This window comes from Tenrec ecaudatus, chromosome X (genome assembly GCF_050624435.1).
Source record: "Tenrec ecaudatus isolate mTenEca1 chromosome X, mTenEca1.hap1, whole genome shotgun sequence".
NCBI classification, from domain to species: Eukaryota; Metazoa; Chordata; class Mammalia; order Afrosoricida; family Tenrecidae; genus Tenrec; species Tenrec ecaudatus.
In genome coordinates, this window is record NC_134548.1 from 59,069,281 (window position 1) to 59,096,735 (window position 27,455).

Sequence of the window (27,455 nt, forward strand, 5' to 3'; positions counted from 1 at the left end):
CACAATGGCTGGATGTATGGATTGTGATAAGAGTTGTATGAGCCCCCCCCAAAAATGATTTTTTTAATGTGCTGAAAAACTCAGCTTATACACGAGTATATACGGTAGTTCAGTCTTTCCTAAAGTGGATGATACAGCCCCCTGGGGGTGGGGCTGGAATCATCCAGGGGAGTGGCAAAAGCAGATACTTTATCCTGGACTATGGGCTAAAGTACAAAAGTGACTTTATATTGCTATTATGCAACTAAGTATTCATGTCAAACTGAGAGACTATAAATATATAATAATAATAATGTATTAATATTTATATTAGACCTCTGGGTAGCCAAAACAATGATTACACTTTTTCAAACATCAAAGCAAAATGGCATAAGGATGTTCTCAAATGTGTAACAATTTCAAGGTAATTCAAAATATGTATCATTCAAGTTTGTAAAAATAATCATGAAAGGCTAAAACCCCATAATCTATTCATCTTGGCATAGAATAGAATGAGACCATTATGAGACATCTTTACCAGAAGATAAGCAATGTATTAAAAGAACAAAATGTTCATGTAATATTTTGTGACAAACTCACCAAAAACAGGTGCTAGTTTTCAAACAAAATAAATTTAGAATGACAGTTATCCTTTAGACTAGACAGACCAAAGGAAAGATAGCTTCCATTTTAAACCCATTAGTCCAAAGGATAGAGATTGAAAGACACCTAGTGATTATATCATATACTAAGACCTCTTCAAAAGTTTTATTTGTTTTACAAGTTACTATTGGATGCAGGAATTCTCACATTTTAAAAGCTATGTTTTCATATAATTACTTTAACCAACAGTAACGCTTTTGAAGGAATATCCACACCACTTACATCACTGTTTGATTATAATACGGTCTATCAACTCCTGAGATATGGTAATACACACGTGCAGGAATTTCCACCCATACTCCTCTGCATAAATGTTTCACATCTCTTACCTAGTCAAATAAAACTTGTCAGTACAATGAAGCTATCACACTACTTTCATTCTATCTCCCTCATACCACTTCCTCCCCAAATCTAACCTGTTGTAGAAAACATCACCAGTTCCCACATAACACCTTTTAATCTCCTTAAACCTATCGACCCCCATATGTCAGCCCCACCTCTAATTAAATCCACTCTACCACGCCCTATTCCCATCAATACAACCCACTGAAACCTTCCTCAATTTCCCACACCTGAAAGTAATCTTCCTTTTCAGTAGCCTCAATCTCACTTTTAAATAACTAGGTCTTTTGTCAACAATCTCCATTCTGCCTTCTACAACCTCACCTGCCCGGTTACCTGGTCTTCCATGAACTCCCAAAGTTGCTGGCCACCGCAACCGCAACCACCACCCCCACCCCCTTGAAAAAAACAATGCACCTCAACCTCAAACCTATCTTTTCCACTTTCCCTCTTAAAATTTGCCTCGCTGCCAGTTCAGACATTATAACACCAGCTCTGTAAACGCTGCAGACCGGAGCCCAAAGCACTGGGAAGCTGCAATCACCCAGGCTTGGTTAAGCCTTCTCCCACTTAAGAGTGCTTACTGCTAAAACGGAGTCTGGGCCGCCGCCGCCTCCCTCCATTCATTCTGGGCCCATTCATCTCTCAGACCAATCCTAGACACGCCCCCCCCCAGCCTCCTCCCTCCCTCTCAGAGCCCTGGCCCGCCAAGGACCCTCACCAGATTAGCTAGAGGATCTCTCCGAAAGAGACGCGGACTCTTCCCTTCTCCTTCGCCCTATTTCAAGCTTCTGCTCGCCCATCCACGAGCCACGCTGTAAAACACACAAACACATGCATGCACACGCGCCACCTCTTCCTTTATCGTTTCCTCAGATGCTTCTTACTCCTCAATGTCCCCGTGTCGTGTGCCCGTACGAGCGTGAACAACTACACGCGAGCCCACCACTGCTGGTAGGTATAAAGAGCACAGGGTTAAAGGAGCGGGGTACGAGCCCAGAGCTCGCGCTCACCGAGAGCTGAGAAGGCGCACGCGTACTCCAGCCCAGGGATTCGGACGGATAGAAGACAGGCAGAGGGGGGCGGGGAAGGTAAGCGAGGGGAGAGAAGGGGGAGGGGCGAAGAAAGCCTACGGAGCAGCCCCAAACTCCGAAGACCCCCTCGTCTCAGAGAGGCACCATTTGGCTAGCCAACGGGAGTACACGCCTTCCGCGCCATCATCAACGCAGCAGGAGAGCGGGATGGGCGTCCGGGAGAAAGCCTTCTACCCCGACCAAACAAAAATCTCAGCGAGGAGCCACGGGTAACACCCCGTGAGTGCAGGAGCTCTCGCTCTTCCCATCGACTGCTTTACTCTTCCCTCCTCCAATAAAGCCCACGTACACACTACTGCACAGCCATCCGATGCCCACTCTCAGTTCCCTGCAAGCCTCTAAACGCGGCAAATCAGCAGGAATATGGTACCCGCCGGCCCCTTTCCGCCAGCCACTCCTAACTCCCGGCTATTATCGCGAGACCCATACCTGTTCGCGATTAGAAGTCGAAGCACCGATTTACAAATACAGGTCTCCGGGTTACTTTGCCCTCGCAACTACCGCAGCATGTGCTCTCAGCCCCAAGACCGCAGTGCGCACGCGACGATGGGCAACAACGAGAGGAGGGATGCAAAGAAAAGCGGTGAAACGGAATTGTAACAGCATGTAACTGCTAGGCCTGGGCACGTGCCCTGCGCCTCTTGGGGTAAAGTGTACCCTGGGAGTTGTAGTTTTTGCCCCAAGGCCCATTCCCACCTCCAGCACTATTTTGACCTCCTGCCAGGAGGGGTGTTGGTGGTGCCATTGAGTCCATTACTACGCGTAGTAACCCACTGTAACAGAGTAGAAACTAACACCATTTTACTGGAAACAATGATCTCTGCCCAAAAGGTGGTGGTTGGGGAGGGAGTAATGTTTTAAGGATTCAGTTAATCTCCCCTGGTCCTTCAGTGCCATAGCAACCCTTTTGGAAACCTGGCCCCTCTTACTTGCCACAGCTCTACCTCCAAGGCTCTGCGCGTGCGGAAAGGCCATCTCCCTGTGAGGCTTGCCTCTCAATCCCTCAATGTCCACCTGCCTGAATAATTCTGAAGATACTTCTGATGATACTGATTAGTTACTGTCTCTTTTGAACTTTCCTTATACATTACTCAGCACTGCAGTTTTATTTAATAACTGCTTCGGTGTCAAGTACAATACATTTTTTCCCTGTCATTCTCACATCAACTGTTCCCAGTTCCACACTGGAGAAAATTGAAACTCAGGAAGGGAAAATTATTTGCTCAAGTTCGCCTAAGTTGTGTGAAGAAGCCAGAACTTCAACACAGATGGGCCTCACTCCAGAACCTATTCATTTTCCACCACCCTCTCTCTTCAGGCTGTATTTGTTGTCTTAGTCCCTTAATGAAAGCTACTAATAGGTGGGATTTCCTTCTGCATCTTAGCACTGTGCCTTAATAAACTGGGTGAAAAACACTAAATTAATATTTTCTGCTGCCCAGCCTCAGAGTCCAATCACTAAACTTTCCAACCTCTTGCCTACACACACGCGCACACACACACACACATACACACACACACACACACACATATCCTCTCCTTTTTTTTTTCTTTGCTTGCTGGAGGACTCAGAACCTCTGCCGTTTTCAACATTATTAATAAATTTAACTCTGAGATTTCCAAAGTCTATGAAATAGAATGGTGGGAATTGTAGTACTATCTCTTGCTTCTACACTGTTCTAATTAAAGGTCACTTATTAATGTCATTGTTGTCTAAACATTAAAAAAGCATACCCTTAAAAAATTCACACTCCCATCGTCCAATTTTAAAAATGGAAGGACCTTATGAGGGAACAAGGGTCAGGGATATGAGGACTAGTTACTCCATCTGTGGAGATCTTCCTCCATTGCAAAATTTGGTAAAGCAAGGTGTGGTTTCTCTAAGCAGCACCACCACTAATTGTGAAGAATCACTCACTCACTCACTGCCATTATATCAATTCTGGCTCATAGGACAGAGTATAAATGGCCCTGTGTGTTTCCAAGACTGTATCTTCATGGGAACTGAAAGCCTCATCTTTCTTCTGTGAACTGGCTGTTGGGTTTGAATTGCTGACCTTGTGGTTAGCAGGCCAACACATTCACCATTCCACCAGGACTCTGTCTAAAGGGTCTTTGCATTCCTAATTAGCTGTAGTATGGATAGTCTCCCATGCTTTCCTTCCTCGTTGCCCCTGAAGATAATCTCTTTCCCCTGTTGAATTGCTGACTGCTGAGTCCTGGTGGTGTAGTGGTTACTCGTTGGGCTGTGATCTGATGGTCAGTAGCTCAAAATCTCCACTGGATAAAGATTAGACTTTCTATTCATGTGAACATTTGCCGTCTTGAAAACTCACAGGGGGTCACTATAAGTCAGCGTTAACTCAATGGCAATGAGTTTGGTTTTAGTTTTGTAGGAAAACAAAAGGAATCATGGCTGCCTAGTGGGCTATGTACAGAGCTGCTAACAAAGTCTGAGGGAGAACCCACCAGCTCTGCAGGAAACACATGAGTTGGAATCACCTAGGTGACAGTGAGTTTAAAAGGTTTGTGTTTCGTTTTGTTTTAAGTAGGAAAACAAAGGAGCCTGGTGGATTGCTAACCACAAAACCAGCTCCAATCCAGCTGCCCCAAAGAAGAAAAATGGGGCTGTCAGTTCACAGGGTCAGTTATACTCTGTCCTATAGGATCACTTTGAGTCAAAATCCACTCAATGGCTATGGATTTGATGTTGTCTGCTAATCACAAGTTTGGTAATTCAAACTCATCAGTGATTCTGTAGGAGTATGAGGAGGCTGTCTACTTCCATAAAGATTTACAATCTTGGAAACCATAAAAGGGTCACTATGAGTCAGAATCCATGGCAGTTGGTTTGTTTTAATTTACAGATAAAAAGCCATGGTGAAATAATGGTTAAAGCTCTTGGCTGCTAACTGAAATGATGGCTGTTGAAACTCACCAACCACTCCTCTGATTAAAACATGACAGTCTGCTTCTATAAAGATTTACAGCCAGTCTTGGAAATCCAATGAGGCAGTTCTACCCTGTCCTATAAGATATCTGAGTCTGAATTAACTTGAGGACAGTGGGTTTGGTTTTTTGGTTTTGTTGGGAAACAGAGAAAGACTAGTCAAATAACCACTAAGGGGCAGGCAGCTTCAAAAGTTACAAAGTTGTTCCACGTCTTTTCAGTACCTGACTCCCCGTGTTCCCATGATTGCTGCTCCCCTGTATTGCCTTACTTCCACTACCGCCATATACATACATCCATCTTTACAGAAAGCAACAGGCGGTACCCTTCCTCAATTATAGCCTGCCTCTCTTCCTTTACCTCCGAGAAATCAATTTAGAAAAATATCTTGAAATTTTTACATTGCTCAGATATTAGCAGGTGTGAAACCTCCTGAGCATTCCCTCTTAGACAGTCTAATATTTGTTGAATAAACATCAAATGTGACTTTTTAAAACTTCAGGAACTAGAAAATCAAACAAGTCAGCTCCACATCCAAGTACAGGCTTATTTCAATTTTATTTATCAGACCTTTTATTGACATATGTGTTCTTCTGTTTGAGATAGCTTAGTCCATAACTCAGCAACAGTGCCACTATAGACAGAAAGGGAAGTGATCATTATAGCTAATCATGAATGTAAGAAACATTCCCTTCTTACCTGCTGGTTTTTATTGTCACTTAGGTGTTGTTGTTGATGTTTCTACTCATGGAACAGCAAAATTGACTTATTTTAATACTTATTTAATAATAAAAAATTACAAATAGCGCTTGTAATTTGGCGTCAAGTTATTCTAAGAAAGCATTCTTCCAGCGTATTTTATCTGAATCCTCTGGTCTTAAGTTATAAAATCCTTTACTGGAACCATTTGTAGACTTCAGCATCCCACAAGATTGGAGAACAGGGAAGGGGCAACAGTAGTTTCATAATCCTACTAGCATTTATTCTCCTTCAGTCAACAAGATGAGACCCAGGTGAGCCTCAAAGTTTACAGTTAACTATTACAGCCATGAGTAGTACTGTGAAGTCACTTTGAGGGCTAAGGTGTGTCTAACCTAAACCATAGTATTTTCAATTTCTTTATCTGCATGGCAAAGCTGGGCAGCTAATAAGGAAGACTGGAGGATAAATGATATATTTGAATCATGGTGTTGGTGAAGACTATTGAATATAGGCCGACAGAAGAATAAATCTGTCTAGGATTAAATACAGTCGGAATGCTCCTTCAAAGTAAAATGTTGTGTTACATACATTGGATATAATGCCATCAAGTTGATGCCAATTCACAGTGACCCTATAGAACAGGGTAGAAATGCTCCTATGAATTTCTGAGACTGTAACTCTTTACAGGTGTAGAAATAATCCGTCTTTATCAGTTAAGAAGGACAAGTTGAGCCCCATGCTTGATAAAGTAGATTGTCAGTAAAAAAGAGGAAGCTCTTCAATGAGATGGATTGACACATGGCTGCAACAATGGGCTCAAACAGGAACAGTTGTGAGGATGTAGCAGACCAATGCAATACGTTTGCACATAGGGTTGGTTCCTATAAAGAGGAAGCAACAGGATAGCACCTAACAATAACAACAACAGCAACATGGTAAGGAGAAACATGGAAGATAAGAAGGCCCAAATTGGACTTCTTGAGATGAAAAATATTGTGTAAAGGATTCACAGTAGATTAGTTATTGTGAAAGAAAAGGTAATAGGACTATTAAAAATTTTAAATAGGGGTATAGCTCAATGGTCGAGCATGTGACTGCAAAATTAAGTACATGGAGAAAGAAAAGACTGAAATAGGCAAACAGTATCAGTGAGCTGTGAAACAATTTCATGTGCATAATATAGATGCAATTGCAATCCTAGGAAAAGTGGAGGGAGGACAGGAAAAACAGTTGGAGAAATCATGGCTGAAAAAATTCCAAATTTGTTACAAATTATAAAACCACAGATCCAAGAAGCTCAAAAGAAGTCTCAAGCCAAAGAAACATGTGGAAACTACACTATGTTGTTGTTAGATGCCATCAAGTCTTTTCTTATTAATAGCAACCCTATGTTCAGCAAAAGGAAAAACTGCCACACCTGTGCCATTCTCACAATCATTGCTACGTGTGTGAGTCCATTGTTGTCTAGCTTATTGACAGATTTCCTCTACCTTATCAAGGATGATGTCCTTCTCCAGGTATTGGTACCTCATGGCCACATGTCTAAAGTATATGATATCAATTTCTCCATCCTCACTTCTAAAGAACATTTTGGCTGTACTTCTTCCAAGACCGATTTAATTGTTTAGCTGGCAGTCCATAGCATATTCAACATTCTTCACCAATAACATAATTCAAATCCACCAATTCTTCTTTAGTCTTCCTTACTCGTGTAATAATGCAATTGCTTAAATCCAATGATAAAAAGAAAATCCTCAAAGAAACTGATAGGAAAAAAAGTCACCCTATTATAGAGAAACAGATGATAGCCAACTTCTTGGGGGGGAAAGAAGTTAACCTATTGGTAAAAGAAGCTTCCTTAACAAGTAATCCAATTGTTAACTTTGAAGGCATTGAACATCAAGAACTGTGTCATCACTTGTAGACCTCAGCAAATATTTGTTGGAAAACTAATGAGGTTCATTTGTTCATTATTGAACACAAATTTATGTCCACCCAATATGTACTCAGAGTGAGGTGAGCACGTGGAAATAGAAGGCTGTTGGGTCAACTCACAGCACTTGGAATACCAGCTTAGTCAGGGATCTGTGGTTTTATAATTTGCAACAAATTTTGAAAAATATTTTGTTGCTTTCAGTTCCCAACAAGTTGTTTCTAACTCATAGTGTCCCTACGTACAAAAGAACGAAACACTGCCTGATCCTGTGCCATTATTACCACTATTGTCATGTTGGAGCCCATGATTGCAGCCACTATCCCATTAGTTATTAAAAAAGTATTAGTTTTAGTATTGAGAAGAAGGACTTTTAATGATTTTCTAAGGACTGAAAAAGGAAAAACAAAATTTTTTAAAAAAGGAAATTTTCAGGGAATTCTCGATTTTGAGATGTCTTTTTAACTTTCTTGGTAAATACGTCCCAATAAAATTGAACATCAGCTTTCTTTTTCATTTGATAATGTTGTACATAGTAAATTGTGTTCCAACCAATAATTGTGCTGCTGTGAACATTTGCTTGATGCTCAATACATAATTTTAAGAATATGTCCATTTCCTCCATCATTATACGTTCAATTTTCATTGAGTATCATGTAGGCTATTAGTTTCTCATATATGGCTTTTATTATGTTGAGGAATCTTCCTGCTATTTCTATTTTGTTCAGTGTTTTGAACAGAAATGGGCGTTCAATATTGTCAAAAGCCTTTTATGCATCGTTGATATGGTCATGTGGTTCTTATTTGTCGTATTTATGTGGTGGGTTACATTGTTTGTTTTTTTTAAAACGTCTTATTAGGGGCTCATACAACTCTTATCACAATCCATACATACACATACATCAATTGTATAAAGCACATCTGTACATTATTTGCCCTAATCATTTTCTTTTTTTTTCCTTTTCTTTTTTTACATTTTATTAGAGACTCATACAAATCTTATCACAATCCATACATATACATACATCAATTGTATAAAGCACATCCATACATTCCCTGCCCCAATCATTCTCAAAGCATTTGCTCTCCACTTAAGTCCTTTGCATCAGGTCCTCTTTTTTCCCCTCCCTCCCCGCTCCCCCCTCCCTCATGTGCCCTTGGTAATTTATACATCGTTATTTTGTCATATCTTGCCCTATCCGGAGTCTCCCTTCCCCCCCTTCTCTGCTGTCCCTCTCCCAGGGAGGAGGTCACATGTGGATCCTTGTAATCAGTTCCCTTTCCAACCCACTCACCCTCCACTCTCCCAGCATCGCCCCTCACACCCTTGGTCCTGAAGGTATCATCCACCCTGGATTCCCTGTGCCTCTAGCCCTCATATGTACCAGTGTACAACCTCTGCCCTATCCAGCCCTGCAAGGTAGAATTCGGATCATGGTAGTTGGGAGGAGAAAGCATCCAGGATCTGGGGGGTAGCTGTGTTCTTCATCGGTACTACCTCGCACCCTGACTGACCCATCTCCTCTCCTAAACCCCTCTATGAGGGGTTCTCCAGTGGCCGACACTTGGGCCTTGGGTCTCCACTCTGCACTTCCCCCTTCATTCACTATGGTATATATATACACACATATGTTCTTTTTTTTTTTTGCATGATGCCTTATACCTGGTCCCTTGGGCACCTCGTGATCGCACTGGCTGGTGTGCTTCTTCCATGTGGGCTTTTTTGCTTCTGAGCTAGATGGCTGCTTGTTCACCTTCAAGCCTTTAGGACCCCAGACACTATCTCTTTTGATAGCCGGGCACCATCCGCTTTCTTCGCCACATTTGCTTATGCACCCATTTGTCTTCAGTGATCCTATCATGGAGGTGTGCAGCCAATGATATGATGATTTTTTGTTCTTTGATGCCTGATAACTGATCCCTTTGGGACCACTCGATCACCCAGGCTGGTGTGTTCTTCCATGTAGGCTTTGTTGCTTCTGAGCTAGATGGCCGCTTGTTTATCTTCAAGCCTTTAAGACCCCAGTCACTATGTCTTTTGATAGCCATTGTTTGTTTTTTTTAATACTGATACATCCCTGCATACCTGAATGAATCCCACATCGTCATGGTGAATTTTTTTTATATGTTGTTGTATTCTATTGGCCAGGATTTTTTTTTGAGAATTTTAGCAACTATGTTTATGAGGGAGACTGGCCTTTAATTTTCCATCTTTGTGGGGTCTTTGCCTGGTTTGTGTATCAGTGTTATGCTGGCTTCGTAGAATGAGTTTCAGACTTTGTTGTCTTTTCCTATGTTCTAGAAGAGTTTGTGTAGTATTGGTGTCAGATCTTCCTTGAACATTTCATAAATTCCCCTGTGAAACCATCTGGCCCTGGGTTTTTCTTGGTTAGTAGTTTCCTAATGACCTGCTCTATTTCTTCTTTTGTTATGGGTCTGTTAAGTTTTCCAATATCTGTCTGCATTAATTTGAGTGGTGTGTTTCTAGGTATCTACCCATTTCTTCTAGATTGTTGAATTTGTTTGAGTACAATTTTTAAAAATCATTTTATTGGGCTCGTACAATTCTTATCACAATCCATACATACATCCATTGTGTCAGGCACATTTGTACATTTGTTGCCACCATCATTCTCAAAATATTTGCCTTCTACCTGAGCCCTTAATATCAGCTCCCCATTTTTTCCCTGTCCCACCCCACTCCCCCCTCCCTCATGAACTGTCATAATTAATAAATTATTATTATTTTGTCATATTTTACACTGTCCGAAGTCTCCCCCGCCCCCCACTTCTCTGTTGTCCATCCCCCAGGGAGGAGGCTATATGTAGGTTCTTGTCATCGGTTCCCCCTTTCCACCCCACATTCCCTCCACCCTCCAGGCATCACCACTCTCACCACTGGTCATGAAGGGGTCATCTGTCCTGGATTCCTTGTGTTTCCAGTTGCTATCTTTACCAACGTGCATCCTCTGGTCTAGCCAGATTTATAAGGTAAAATTGGGATCATGATAGTGGGGTGGAGGTGGGGGGAAACATTTAAGAACTAGAGGAAAGTTATATGATTCATTATTGCTACCCTGCACCCTGACTGGATCATCTCCTCCCCACAACCCTTCAGTAAGGGGGCGTCCAGTTGCCTACCGATGGGCTTTGAGTCTCCATTCTACACTCACCCTCATTTACAATGATATGATTTTTTTGTTCTTTGATGCTTGATACCTGATCCCTTTCACAACTCGTGGTCACACAGGCTGGTGTGCTTCTTCTTTGTGGGTGTTGTTGCTTCTAAGTTAGATGGCTGCTTGTTTATCTTGAAGTCTTTAAGCCCCAAGACGCTATATCTTTTGATAGCCGGGCGCCATCAGTTTTCTTCACCACTTTTGCTTATGCACACGTTTGTCTTCAGTGATCATATTGGGAAGGTGAGCACCCACAATTTTTTGTAGTAGTGTTATTACTATTTTTATTTCATTTGGATCTGTTGTAATGTCACCATCTTCATCTCTTATTCTGGATATTTACAACCTTTCTCTTTTTTTTTTCCCTCTAAGTTTGCCAGTGATCTATTTTGTTAATCCTTTCAATGAACCAGATTCTTGTCTGGTTGATTTTTTCCATCTTTTTTGTTTGTTTGTTTTGTTTTCCATATCATTCATTTCTGCTTTGTTCCTTATTATTTCTGTTCATTGTTTATTGGAGGGATTATGCTATTGTCCTTGTTCTAAGCCTAATCACATTTAAAAAATATATTGAGCAGCCCAAAAGTCATGGTTTATTATATCTGAAGAAGTTTTATAATTCAGACACAATCAAATTGCATTTTCTAATCACATTCTGTTTGCAAACATTTAAAACCACTGACCTTCCAGGAATAGGACTGGGAATAGTGATACAAGAAGGGGAAGGGGAAGAGGGGGAGAGGAATGGAGAAAGGGGGAATCAATCACAATGATTGACACATAACTAAAACCCCTCTACAGAGGGAAGAACAACAGAAAATATGCAGGAAAAGGAGACAGCGGTCGGTGTAAGAGATGAAAATGATAATCATGTACAATCTATCTGGGGGTTATGAGTGTGAGAGGATGGAGGGGGCAAATAAAAAGAGCTGAGACCAAGGGCTCAATAAAAAGTAAATAACTAGAAAAGAATGAAGGCAACATATGTAAAACATGCTTGATTCATTTGATGTATGGATTGTGATAAGAGTTGTTTGAGCCCCCAATAAAGTGATTTAAAATTAAAAAAATAAAAGTAAAAACCACTGACTTCTTTTGTCTCTTAGGACACAAGGAATTAGTTATGGCTATGAAATGATGGCAAATTCTGCACTATTAAAATGTTTACTCTTTTTTAAGCTTTCTTCTTTGACTAAGCAAGCATTATAATATCATTTGTAGGCCAAAGGAAAAGTGGAGAAAAAATTTATATGGTGCAAATTGTTAGCTTTTCTCCAACATTTAAAAAATTTTATACAACAAACAACTATGTATAGACCAATAACTTGGTCTATAGTTACCGATTTCAGCTGGAACATGTAACAGTTAAAAATTACAGTCTCAAGAGAGCAGAAACATAGAGGGTCATTTGATGGAATTACAAAAGCTTCTATATAGTGATTATCTGAAAACCATCATCACTCACTAATTAAAACACAGCATCTAAAAGCAGAGTGGCAAATTCTAGCTTTAAACACTTCTTTTTCTAGCCAAGAAAAAATTTTAACAGAGTAATACATATTGTAGTGCTAATGTTTTCTTTTTGCTTTGTGTCTATAAGAAACTACAAAGTGTTTTATTTGTTGTTGGTGGTGGTGGTCGTCATAAGTTTTCTGATTTTTTAAAATCATTTTATTGGGGGCTCATACAACTCTTATCACAATCCATACTTACCTCCATTGTGTCAAGCACATTTGTACATTTGCTGCCATCATCATTCTCAAAACATTTGTTTTCTATTTGAGCCCTTGGTATCAGCTTCTCATTTGCCCCTCCCTCCCCGCTCCCCATCCTTCATGAACCTATGATAATTTATACATTATTATTATTTTGTCATGTCTTACACTGTCTGATGTATCCCTTCACCCACCTTTCTGTTGTCCATCCCCCAGGGAGGAGGTTATATGTAGATCCTAGTATTTGGTTTCCCCTTTCTATCTCACCTTCCCTCCACCCTCCCAGTATAGCCACTCTCAACACTGGTCCTGAAGAGATCATTTGTCCTGGATTCCCTGTGTTTCCAGTTCCTATTTGTACCAGTGTACATCCTCTGGTCTAGCCGGAATTGTAAGGTAGAATAGGGATAATGATAGTGAGAGGGGGTGGGAGGAAGCATTTAAGAAAGTTGTATGATTCTTCATTGCTACACTGCACCCTGACTGGCATGTCTCCTTCCCATTGACCTTCTGTAAGTGGATGTCCAGTTGCCTATAGATGGGCTTTGGGTCCCCAATCTGTACTCCGCATTATTCACAATGATATGATTTTTTTGCTCTTTGATGCCTGCTACCTGATCCCTTTGACATCTCATAATTACACAGGCTGGTGTACTTCTTCCATGTGGGCTTGTTGCTTCTCAGCTAGATGGCCTCTTTTTTACCTTTGAGCCTTTAAGATCCCAGATGCTATATCTTTTGATAGCCAGGCCCATCAGCTTTCTTTACCACATTTGTATTCAACGATCGTGTCAGGAATGTGAATATCATGGAATGCCAGTTTAATAGAACAAAGTGTTCTTGCATTGAGGGAGTACTTGAATGGAGACCCAATGTCCATCCGCTACCATAATACTAAAGCTATAAATATATGCACATAGCTCTATTTCCCTATCATCATATATAAATATATTTACATATGCATATGCCTTTATTTAGGCCTTTATAAATGTCCTTTGCCTCCTAGTTATTTCTTCTATTTCCTTTTACTTTCCTCTTGTCACACTATCATGGTCAGACTTCATTTGGGTTTCAGCAATTCCTCTAGGTTACATTGCCTTTGATCAAGCCCTTCCTCTTACACCCTCCTCCCCACTGATTTTGGCTCACTTGTTGTTCCCTTGTTGCTGGGTTTGTTAACACCACTTCCTTTCTCCCACCTCCCCCTCTCCCATGTCCCCCTAGAACCATTGGTCCTATTGTTTTCTCCTCCAAATTGTTTATCCAGGCTATCTTATCTAGATAGACCTGCAGATATAATAATATGCACAAAAACAAGACAGAGCAAAACAAAGCAACAAAAAAACAACAACCCCAAAACAACAAAAAACCAATGATAAAAATGGAAAAAGCCTGTAAATAGTTCAAGGTCTGTTTGTTGACCTTTCAGAGTGTTTTACACTGGATTCTGATGGGGTTCCACACCCTGGCCCCAAAGTCTATTTTTGGTATTGCCTCAGGACTTCCTTGCTCTGTTCCCCTTGCTGTTCTGTTATATGCCCTTAGTGTTTTGCCTCGGTGTGGTGGGGTCAGATAAGGCGGAATTCACACACTGTGTCTCCAGTGTTGTCCCCTGTAGGACTGTCAGTTAGTGAGGGATGTCGTGTCTCATGGTGAAGCTGGCCATATGGTCCTCTTTGTGCATTGGCTGCTTTGAGATGGGATATTATCCTCTCTCCCTCCCCCTTCCCTTGCTCCCATGTGCTCTGATCAGATATGTCCCTCACCCTGAGCTGCAGCTTCAGTGCTGTCCTCTAAGGTAAATTCTTCTGGAGGGAAGGGAGACTGTCCACATAGTTGGGATTGGGACTGGCCCCCTGATTTTTTGCTTAACTGAAGTATGAGTTCTCCTGAAAACCATGTTCTTTTATTTAGGACATTTATCTCACCCCCCACTTTTTGGATTTTTAATTTGTTTTTTAAATGATGGAAAAGTAAACTTTTTTCCTCAAAAAACAACATATTTGTAAGCAAGAAAGTTCAACGTGGGACACTTCAAAACAAAATAAAAAGCCTATTCAAAATGTAAGACTCATCCTGAGTCACAGGTGGGTTGCAAGTCACAGCTGTGATTAGTGTTTTAAACTTCAGAGCAAAATTCTTTAGTTTTACATCATTAAAGATCAATATGTTCATGAATAATCTTAAATTGCTGTCATAGTTTGGTCTTTTAAACTGCATAATGCCACCATAAGGTCGGCAAATTCAAGACATAGGAAAGCATGCACACCTTTTAAGAACATCCTTGAGCAAACATTTACACTGGAACCGCTGCGCCTCCTTTCCCATATTGCTGATTTAATGGAAAGAACAACATTCAATGTAGAGTTAAAAGTGCATACGTTATCATCCTCCCCGCCCCCGGCCCCCAAAATGGTCTTGTAAGCAAAACCTGAGGGAGTGGGAAGGCCGTCCAAAGGCTATGCAGTATGAATATACATGATGACTTCATTCTAGGTGATTTAGCATGTATCCTGCTATTTGAAAGTGTAAGTAGATACACTTTTCACATTATAATACTGTTCTGCACAATTCAAGAATTCAACAGATACATTTTGAAGAAAACAAAGTGGCAAATGTACAGAGCATAGCTGTTTCTGCTGCGGCCCCTGGCTGCAGGTGGCAAGCTCAAGTTAGTGTTCTTTAAATGTTGAAGTCCTAGCTTGTGAGTCTACACATACACTCTTACATGGATCACCACCCAAACCCAGGTAGTCAAAAAAATAAAAGCATTAATGGGAAATATCCTGCTAATTCTCTGGTGGGAAATGCTTTTTGGAAGATGTCACAGACTTGTGGTTTAATTTGAGGTCCCCAGAGTAAAGTGCCATGAAGATCACCGTAGTTTCCTGAAAAGCCAGCACCACGCCAGAAATTGAGATCTAATTGACTAAAGAAGAGTCAAGGGAAACCAGCTGGTTCTGACTAGAACTAAGAGTCTGCCAGCCAGGAGAAAGGGTCAGAAAATGACTCTGTGCAAAGAAATGATTGTTCTCTTAACTGGAACGAACTCTCAGTAATAACAGTAGTCATCCCCAAGTATTTTCTGCCTTCATTTAGATTGAGGTTTTTCTCTGTTTTACTCTGTCATTGGTGTAATGTGTTTTGTTTTTATTTTGTTTCTTTTGATTTGGTATGTTTTCCTGTATATGAAATACAGGATAGGAAAATCTACAGACAGTAACTGAATTAATAGTTTCCTAAGGGAATAGGGAAGGCAAAGAGACCTGGTAGCATTGTGGGTTATGTGTTGTGTTGTTAATCCCAAAATCAGCAGCTCGAAACCACCAGCCTCTCCAAAGGGAAAAGATGAGGCTTTCTATTCCCATAAAGAATTACAGTCTCAGAAACCCACAGGGGAAATCTCTACCCTATCCTATAGGATCACCGTGAGTTAGAATTGACTTGATGGCAGTGACGGGTTGTTTAGGGGTTTTTTGTTGTTTTTTTCTCCTTATTTTTTGAATGAGGGGCATGACAAAAAAGGTTGATTGGAAATGGGGACTGACAAAACGGTGTACAAGAAGTAAGAACTGTCCTAAAATTGATTGTGGTGATGATTACACAACTCTTTGTAAGATGATAAAACTATTGAAATGTATGAACTGTAATGCACCCACGCATTTCCATGTGAGAGGTTCAGGTGGGATGTTATCAGTGGACCATGCTGCATGCACAGATTTGAGTCATCAACCTGAGGTATGAGGTGTTTTAGAACAAGAAAACTCATTATTTTCCAGTTGCGACTCTCACTCCAACTGGAACTTGGAATATATCTGGCATCAGAATTTCCAAAACTTCCCCACACATAAATGTGAGAAAGTTGGTGGGATGTTTTTAGGTGGCACATTTGCCAGAGAGGTGTTTATAACTGGACCAGAAAACCAGGTCAATTTGATTTGGGATCACTACTCATGTTTCTGACTGAAGTTAGCATAATCACTTCTGAGTTACACAAAGCACAGAATAGATACAATACAGTCATTGAGGAGTTGGGATGGGGTTGGGGTGGGGTGGGGTAGGGAAGATGTGAAGGAACACCAAGAAATGTCAAGGATTGCCAACAGAAGTAACAAACTCAGAGATCACAGACAAAATCAACATGACTGAGACCTTGATTTGGATTTTAGCTTCCAGATTGTGAGAAAATAAATATCTGTTCTTCAAAGGCATCCATTTGTAGTTATGACAACACTATTTAACTAAGATAGAAATCATGGATAAGAACGTAATGATCTCTCTTGTACTTGTGGAGTTTTGTGCCAGTTTGGGGTTCTTGCCATCTGTTATAGATTGAATTATGTCCTCTGAAAATATGTTTTGTAAAAACTAATCTCTATGCCTGTGGTTATCATCCCATTTAGGAATGAGCTTTCTTTTGTAAGTTGATGGAGAAGGTTAATGTAGGATGTGTTTGAAGTTAATGTCTTTTAAGATATAAAAGAGATTGAACAAGTGAGCAAAGGAGAGACTAGAGGTTCAAACAGATGCCAAGGCACCTGGAGATCTTCAAGGAATGGGAAGCAGAAGCTGAAAAGGCAAGTGCCTTCCACCAGAGCCAGCAGAGAGGGGAAGCCTTTCCCTAGATCTGGCACTCTAATTCAGACTTGTAGCCTCCTAAACTATGAGAACATAAATGTATGTTTGTGAAAGATATCCACTTTTGGTAATTCTTCCATAGTAGCGCTAGATAACTACGACATCACTGGACACATCTCAGGATGGGGAAGACTGGGAAACCCTCAGTGTCATCTCAGCAATAGGTAGACCTCTACCCTTCCTGATTACTTCTTCCCAAGGCCAAACCAAACAGACCAAAAGTGGAAGACAGACCAGTCTACAATGACAGAACTAGGAGTTTGGGCCACCATCAGGAGCCTAAGTGAGATTTCTTTGATTGAAGAAAATTACAGAGGTAAAATGCTTTAGATATATTTGGGTTTAAATTTTCTCACCACTCAAATGACAATTAAAGAGCCCTAGTAGCACAGTGGGTTATGAATTAGGCTAACTGCAAGGTCAGTAATTCAATCCCACCAACCGTTGTGCAGAAGAAAGATGAGGCTTACTGATCCTACAAAGATTTTCCAGCCATGGAAACCCCAGAGAGTTTTACCCTGCCCTAGAGGATCATTAATGTAGCCCTAGTGGCCTAGTGGTTACGCATTGGGCTGCTAACCATAAGGGCAGTAGTTTAAAACCACCAGTGGCTCAGCAGGAAAAAGACGAAGTGGGGAGGGAGGGGGCACTGATCGCTATGAATGGCACATAACCACACACCCCCAGCCACGGGAAAGAACAACAGAAACCAGAGGGGAAGGGTGTTATATTTGAAAATAATTAGCAACCTATAATCTATCAAGGGGACATGAGGGTTATGGGGCAGGGGGAAGGGAGGGAAAAAAATAAGAACTGATCCCAAGGGCTCAATGGAAAGTAAATGTCTAGAAAAGAACGATGGAATATATATATGAATATGTAAGATACAATTGATGTATAGCTTGTAATAAGAGTTGAAAGAGCCCCTCAAAAAACAATGAAAATTTTTAAAAAGAATATTGTCTTTTACCAATGACACATTAGTTAAAGGGGAAATTATAAAACTATACAGAATTTTACAGCAGCTAAATTAGAAAAGAAGAGACCCAATTTAGAAATGAGAAAACGATATGAACAAACAGTTCACCAAAAATGAAATACAAATGGCTAACAAACACATGAAAAAATGTTCATGATAACTAGCCATCAGGGAGATGCAAATTAAAACCATAATGAGATACCACTTTACTCCCAAAATGTTAGCCCAATTAAAAAAAAAAGCACACAGAAAACAACAAATGCTGGAGAGGTTGTGGAAAGATTGGACCTCTTATACACTGTTGGTGGACTTTTGAATACATACAATCACTGTGGAAAATTATATGGCAATACTTAAAGCAACTGGGAATTGAAATCCCATATGATCCAGCAATGTCACTATCAGGCATATACCCTAAAGAAATAAGAGACACAACACAAGTGGATATATGTTCTCCCATGTTCATAGCAGCACAGTTCATAACAAGAAACTGGAAGCAGCCCAATTGCCTACAGTGGAAGAATGGATAAAGATACTATTGTACGCACACACAAAACAATACTGTGCATCCCTAAAAAAAAGTGATGAAAGCACGAAACACCATGTAACATGGAAGGACCTGGAAACCATTATGCTGAGTGAAGTAAGTCAATCACAAAAGGACAAGTATTGTATGAGTCTACTACTTTAAGATGAAACACCAATTAAACAAATCTTAGCAATCAATTCCTGAACAAAAGGGGAGAGGCTATGAACCATATATCACCTCCTTTTTGCACACTTCACAAAAACCAACTTTAAGAAGAAGGCCTCACATTGTCTGGAGTCACTCCCTCAAGAGTGGGTAAATAGGAGACAACCATCCATTTTGACATCACTAGAACACTGAGATAAGGCTGGGACAATCATGAAGGAGATCCTTGCTGGAAAATGAAGCTAAGAGCAGGGGAGGGGACCATCTACATTTTGGAGGAGACACTGATAGTTCTGTTAGTGAGTGTGGTGTGTGATTGGGGGAAGTAACCTCACATCGGGAAGGGGTGCTAAACAATGATTGTATGGAACCTAGGGGGACAATGAAGCAGATTTTATGTTCTGGGTAAACTCTATGACTACGTTTCTACTCAACCCTCAGTGAAGTATGCCATGGACTAAACAGCATGATGACTTCGAATGCTGACTGTGCAGGCAGCATGTCAGAATGCAGGGGCTATACCAGGACTTGACATAGAGGCCCAGCTGAATGAACTGCGCCCTGCCTCTAAAGTTGCCTGCACCCTTGAACTGAGGACTGGGGTATTCTGAGGGGAGAGGGAACAGAGAGTGGCTGAACTGGGACTGTGGAAGTGGCGGTCATTGGACCTTGGGGGGACCCCCCAGCTTGCGGCGTGTCCAATGGAAAGGAACCCAGAATCACCATATATTTAGGATCTTGGTACCTCCACACAGTGACATGACAGGTTTTGATCTATTGGGGGAGTGCTGTGTCACTGGGAAAATTGATGTCATCAATTGTACCCCAGGAGGGATGATTGATAATGTTGTACTTTTTTCTTTCTATGGGTTTTTGTTTTCCTACCTTTACCTTTTCTTTTTTTCCTTTGTTTTTTTGTTTGTTTGCTGGTTGGTTTGTTTCTGGTGCTGATGTAGTTGGTCCTGTGGGGGCTTGATTTTTGTCATAAGACAACCGCCAAAGAAAACCTCAGTTCATGGACAAGCAGATGGATTCTGTGCTCCTACTTAACTTTAGCCCCATTCCAAGAACAGTTGGTTCTGATAACATGGTTGTATTCAATACTCACCTTCATGAAGTGATCACTGAAGATATGGGTGCTATAGCAAAGTGTAGTGTAGAGAACAGATGGTGCCTGACTATCAATCAGAATAGTGTCTGGGGCCTTAAAGGCTTGGATTCAAATAAGCAGCCATTTAAGCGAGGAGTCAACTAAGTCCACATGGAAGAAGCACACGAGCATGTGTAATGCAAAGATGACAATAACAAAATTCAAATATGAAGGGAAAAGCATCAGAGCTAAAATTGTGAGCACCCAATTTGTGGAAGGCTGTGGAGGACAGTGGGAGCCCAAAACCCATCTGCAGAGTATCTAGTCATTAAACCACTGGCAGATCCCCCGTAGGCACAGGCAAAGGTCTGGAACAATTTTACTATCAAACATAGATCATTGCAATCCTGATTATGCTGGATCAAGCTTGATACTGGGTCAGTTGACCTCCCTTTAGACCAGCGGTTTTCAGCTTGTGGGTCGCAACCCCTTTGAGGGGTCGAACAACCCTTTCACAGGTGTCGCCCAATTCATAACAGTAGCAAAATTATAGTTATGAAGTAGCAACGAAAATAATTTTATGGTTGGAGGGTCACCACAACATGAGGAACTGTATTAAAAGGTCATGGCATTAGGAAGTTTGAGAACCACTGCTCTAGATCCAACCTGAATTTGTTCTCGGTGCAAGGATCTCTTAATTGTTCCATGACAAAAATTTCTTCCCTGACTTTTTAAATATTGATAGTGGTTTTTTTCTTACTCATTGTTAGTATTTTTATCTTTATATTACTATTGTTTTATCCTTACCATGCTATTTTGTTTTTGTTCTTTACCCTTCTTGTTGTGTTTACTAGTTTATGAAGCACAGGAGTGGATGCATAGAGATAACTGATGCAAGGGTTTGTAGGGGATGTCATAGGTGGGAAGACATAGGGAGGGTGAGGGGATCTCAGGAGTAAACAATGAAGGTGGGAGCAGGAGGGAGCACTAGAACTGAATGTGATTACAAAACTCATTTTAAAGGCAATTTATTTATGGAGGGGGAGAAAGAAAATGTTCTTTTTAATATATAAATCATTTTATTGGGTACTCATACAGCTCTGATAACAATCTGTTCATCAATTTATTGCAGAGGATAAAAATTCATGCCATTGTCCTTAATCGTGTAAGGTATATTTTAAATTCTATCATTTATAAACAACCAACATGAAAATTTTACATGATCACACTTTAGTGCATTTTGATGTTAGCCATAAGCTTATCTTAAAAATATTTGTTATTGTGAATTAGGTGTAGGTTTACAGAGCAGATATGAGTTTGTTTTTTAAATCATTTTATTGAGGGGCTCTTATAGCTCTTATAAAATTCCATACATCATTTGCATCAAGCATATTTGTACATATGTTGCCATGATCATTTTCTAAACATTTACTTTCAATTTAAGTCCTTGGTATCAGCTCCTCTTTTTTCCCTCCCTCTCCTCCTCATGACTCCTTGATAAATTATAAATTATTATTATTTTCATATTTTACACCGACTACTATCTCCCTTCACTCACATTTCTGTTATTCCCCTCCCCTCCCAGTAGGATATGTGAATGTTCCCCCTTTCCTCCCCTCCTTTCCCCACCTTCCCCCTACCCTCCTGGTATCACTATTCCTTAGCAGTGGTTCTCAACCTTCCTAATTCTACGACCCTTTAGTACAGTTCCTCATGTTGTGGTGACCCCCAACATAAAATTATTTTTGTTGCTACTTCATAACTGTAATTTTGTTACTGTTATGAATCAGGTGACCCCTGTGAAAGGGACGATCAACCTCCAAAGGGGTAGCGATCCACAGGTTGAGAACCTGTCTTAGGGTTTATCTGACCTGGATTCTGTACCAGTGTACATGCTCTGATCTAGCCAGAACTGAAAGGTAGGACTGGGTCATGACAGTGAGGTGTAAGGAAACCTCAAAGAACCAGGGAATATTGTGTGTTTCATCAGTGCTATACTGTGCCCTGGTTGACTCACCCCTTCCTTATGACATTTCTGTGAGGGGATGTCCTATTGTCTACAGATGGGTTTTAGGTCTCTGATCTGACCCCCCTCGTTCTCAAAAATATTTTGTTTTGTTTTGTTTTGCGTCTTCTGGTGCCAGTTACCTGATCCTGTCTATATCTCATGATCACACAGGCTGGTGTGCTTCTTCCATGTGGGCGTGTTGCTTTCTACTAGGTGGCTGCTTGTTTAACTTCAAGCCTTTAAAATAAAAAGAAAGAAAGAAAAAGAGTTACAGTCATGGAAGCTCACAGTAGCAAATGAATACTGGCAGAGAATTTTTTTTTTCATAGAGTCATTGGTAGCATAGTGTATAATGAGTTAGACTGCTACCCACAAAGTCAGCATTTTAAAATGACCAGCTGCTCCTCCAGATAAAAATAGGCATTCCACTTCCTTAGAGAGTTACAGTCTTGGAAACTCAAAGAGGCAGTTCTACTCTACCCTACAGGGTCACTATAAGTCAGTATCGACTCAATGGCACTGAGAGTTTTATTGGGTCACTATGAGTCGGAGTCAACTCAATGGCAATGTATTGGGTTTGGTTTTGGTTATTTGTTAGTTGGTTAGACTGTGGTGGTTTGCAAGTTACAATGATGTTGAAAGATTTGCCATTGGTATTTAAATACCAGCAAGGTTACCCATGGTGAAAAGGTTTCAGTGAAATTTACAGACTAATACAGACTAGGAAGAAAGGCCTGGTTATCTACCTCAAAAATTAGTCAATGAAGACCCTAGGAATTCCAACAAAATATAATCTAATAAGAAATATATATATATATATATATATATATAATACAGTGCCAGAAGATGAACCCCTAGGGGTGGAAGACACTCAAAACACAGAACATCCACAATAATAGATGCAAGCATACCAACAGTTGTGAAGATAGAGCAGTACCAAGCAATGCTTCATTCTGTTGTAAGCAGGGTCACCATGAGTCAGACCAATTGGAACGCAAACTAATAATGATAATAACAGCAACAGCAGTATTTCCTTAAGAAGAAAGGATTCATTTGCACATGGAAAGGAGTTTATATCAATAACATTTGAAGGCATCACCTAGTTACTTGCTAACACACACATACACACACACAACCATTGTCAATGAGCTAATGCTGACTCATAGCAACCCTCCATAGAATTTTTGAAACTATAACTTAAAAATTGTGATTAGGAGGGGGCCTATGTTTCAGACAATAAATTTTATATTCAATAATTAGAACAACTTATCAAACTTCCCAATAGCTTGCTCTGTCCCACCGCTCTTTTTTTTCTTCTTATCATCCTCTAGTTGAACATTATATTCTCCTTCACCCTAACACCTCTAGAGCTATAGGTTCCCAAACTTATCTGGCCTACTGTTCCCTTTTCAGAAAAACAATTGCTCAGCACCCCATTGACAATGAAAAATTCCTGCCAGAAGGTTCTTATGGTTCTCCCAGCTCAGCCTGAACACAAAATGTGAATCTGGAAGGAAATTTTAACCCAGAATTCAATGTTGTCATGACTATTGCAGATATCATCCTGCATGGGACTTAGGTCCAAACCTGTTTGGGACCTATGTCCATGATGAAGATGTTTTTGGACCCAATGGAAGACATTGTGATGACCAATGATTGCAATGCCATTCTTTGAGGGAATCAAGTCCAGAATGCAGCAGCCAAATCTATGATTGAAATTAGATGAACCCAGGATGAAGAGGCTGGAGATGGGATGACCATTAGGAATCATTCTTGCAGTGGAGATGCTGTCTGTGGCTGAGAACTTCCTAGAGCATCAGATGCACCTGACACTGGTGATCAGTGCTTACCGCAAGGCCTTGGATGATACACTCAGCACCCTTATAGGAAAAAATCAGTACCCCTGTCAGCATCAAGAGCCGTAACATGATGCTGAACATAATCAACAGCTCCATTACTATCAAATAAATCAGTCAGTGGGCCACTTTGACTTTCAACATTGCCCTCAATGCTGTCAAAACTGTATAATTTGAGGAGAATGGCCAGAATGAGATTGATGTCAAGAAATATGCTAGAGTGGAAAAAATACTGTGTTGGACAGGGTTCTCTAGAGAGACAAACCAGATTGCTAGTAATTATATATAAATATATTTATAAATATAGATATATAATACAAGAAATGAACCGTTAAATTATATACAGATAGATAATACAAGAAATTAACAGTTAAATTATAAACCAGTGAGACACTAGCAGTTCTTTAAGGCTTGAGAGCCGCCAGTTGCCAGTCCCCTTCTGTAGAGAGCTGGGCTATATATCTCTAGGCAGCAAACAGCAAGGCAGGTCCCCAGCTGTCATCAACTGTCGGTCCCCACCTCCAGAGATGAACATTCCAATCATGTGGGCTTAAAGGGACCTCAACTTACAGTGACACATTCCACAGGCTAGGCATCCCACAGGTAGTGTACCCCTTTAAACTGAGGCACAGAGCAAGCAAGGTGAGGCTCACCGAGCCACTTATCCCGCTGCCCTTCAGTTAATCCTACTTGTGTTTATCAGCCAGGCTGGCACAATAAACTATCGCAGATACCTTGGGGCATCATTGAGGATTCCTGTGTCTTATGTCGAGTCATGATTAACAAGGCTGTGACACATCCTTAAATTTTGCGCTATACCAAGAACCCCACATCATGCTGCTATATCCCTCTCTGGAATATAAGAAAAGAGAAAGTCACACTGATATTGAGATCATGCGACAGGAAAACTTTTCCTGAATCCTCCAAATGGAAGAAACATACATCCAGCAAAGTTGTGATGACACTATCCAAATGAAACCCAATGTGATCATTATGGAAAAGGGAATCTCAGGTTCAGTCAACACTACTTCATGCAGGTCAATATTACAGCCATTTGCAGAGTCCAGAAGACAGACAATAACTGCATCACTAGAGCTTGTGGAGCCCAGATAGCAAGCAGACTAGAGGAACTGAGAGAAGATGATGTTGGGGCAGGAGCAGGCCTCCTCGAAAAAAAATTGGAAATGAGTACTTTACATTCATCACGGAGTGCAAAGACCCCAAGGCCTGCACCATTCTCCTCCAGGGAGCCAGCAAAGAGATTTTTTTGGTAAGTAGAACGTAACCTCCAGGATGCTGTGCAAATGTGTTGCAACATCCTCTTGGACCTTTAACTTGTACCAGGAAAAAGGATGGTGGTGGTGGCTCTGTGATGGCTATGGCACATGCACTGACAGAACAAGTCCTAGGCCATCATTGGTGTGGAGCGACGGCCTTACAGAGCTGTTGCCCAGGCCTCAGAGATCAACCCTTGGATCCTCCAGAACTGTGAGGCCAGCACCACCCATCTGTTCACCTCCCTTGGAGTCAACCACACCTAGGAGAACTGTAAGACTGAGGTGTGAATAGAGAAATAGGTACTTTGGTGGGCACGGAAGAGCTGGGCACCTGGGAGCCACTGACTGTGAAGCTACAAACATACAAAGGGTACCCAAAAGAAATCGGAATTGCGCTGGGCAGAGAGGAGCTTCTTAGTACACATTCTTCCTGCTAAGTGAGCATGGAGCAACTAACTCTGAGTTAGTGCACCCAGTGGCGTTTCCTAGGAAGGTTCTCTCTGGTCACAGTGAATTTTTCCGTGAAAGAAGTTTTGCTTGAACTTCATTTTTTATAATGGCCGATTTAAGAGAAAGAAGTGCAGCTATGAAATTGTGTTTCCTGCTCCGGAAAAATGCCATAGAAACTGTTGCGATGGTGAGCACAGCTTACAAGGAGAGCACTATGGGAAAAACTCAAGTGTACAGGTGGTTCTCTTGTTTCAAAAAAGGTGAAATATTGATTGATGACAAACCTTTTTTCTGGATGTCCATCAACTTTCCGAAGGGACAAAAATATCGACTTGGTGCATTTGGAGTTCATTCCACCAGGTCAGACTGTTAATCAAGCTTTCTATTTGGAGAGTCTGAAAAGATTGCGTAACAAATAGGGCCTGATTTGTGGCAGACAGGGGACTGATTTTGCTACTAAAACCATGCATCTGCTCATGCAGCCATCTCCGTGTCCTGGTTTTGGGCAAAAACTGGCATGCCTCTCTTGCTCCATGCACCTTTTTCAACATGACCTCACTCCAGTGCAACTTCTTTTTGTTTCTGAGAATGAAGAGGGACATGAAAGGACAGCAATTTGACGACATCGAAGAAGTGAGTAAAAAACTGAGGGAGGTGTTGTCAGCCATCCAAACAGATGAGTTTGAAAAATGTTTCCAAGAATGAAATCGCAGAATTAACAAATGTATTAAGTGTATGGAAATTAGTTTGAAAGTGATCATGTTGTTTTGTAAAAATATTTAAATATATGACTTTGAAAAATAAATTCCAGCTTTGGGGGGTTCCACCTCATATAAGACAGCAGTGGAGATAGCAGTCTTGTTGCTGCATATTGATGATATCGTCTCAGGCCACTAGAAGAAGGGTGATGACCAGAACAGACAAGGAGGGGCTCCTGTTGCTGGCCATGACTGAGCATTGGGTCAGCAGACTTAACACATAGAGCCTACAGATTGTCCTCCATCCCTGAGCCAGAGTGCCAGGGTCTCTGTGGACATCTTTAGTTGGAAGGTTGAGGGGAAGCCCCATTTCAGTCCCAGCTTAGTTTGTAAAAGGCACTAACAAGTCATTTTCTATTGTAAGCCTTCCATTTAGTTTGTTTCCAAAGATTGAATCTAAGTCATTTTTTGGGGGGAAAATCCTTCATTGTGGCCCATAATCCAGAATAAAGTGTAGGTATCTGTTTTTGCAACCCACTGGATCATTCCAGGAGCCCTGGTAACATAATGGTTACTAGAACTACCAGCCACTCCTCAGGTGAAATATGGGGCTTTCTACTCCCATAAAGAGTAGAAAAAATGTAAAAAGAGTGCCCACAGATTGAGAAAAGATACTTAGTAATGACATAACATACAAAGAACTAATTACTAAAATCTTCAGAATTTTAAAAGTTTACAACAAAAAAAACTAATAGCCGTCTGAGAAGGTGGGTAAAACACCTGAACAGATGATTCACAAAGGAAGAAACTGGAATGGCTAATAAACATATGAGGAAATGCTCCAGGTTATTAGTCATCTAGGAAATGCAAATCAAAACAACTGAGATACCACCTAACACCCATTACTGTAGCCCAATTTAAAAAAATGAGAACAACAAATGTTGTAGAGGGTGTGCTGAGATAGAAACTCTTATCCACTGCTGGTGGATTTGTAATTATGGACAGCCACTATTGACAGCTATGGCAATACCTAAAACAGATGGAAATTGAACTACCATATGATCCAGCAATACCATTACTGAGCACATACCCAAAAGAAATAAGAAACAGATCGTGAGCAGACATTTGCTCCCCCATGTTCATCGCAGCATAGTTCACAATAGCAAGAAGCTGGAAATAGCCTAAATTCCCATCAATACAAGAGTGGA

The 27,455-nt window shown here is 40.9% G+C and overlaps 1 pseudogene; it reads left to right on the top strand.

Annotated features, from left to right (window-relative positions):
* Positions 1-2,388: 2,388 nt before the first annotated feature.
* Positions 2,389-26,503, top strand: LOC142433411 (T-complex protein 1 subunit gamma-like; annotated as a pseudogene).
* The last annotated feature ends 952 nt before the right edge of the window (positions 26,504-27,455 follow it).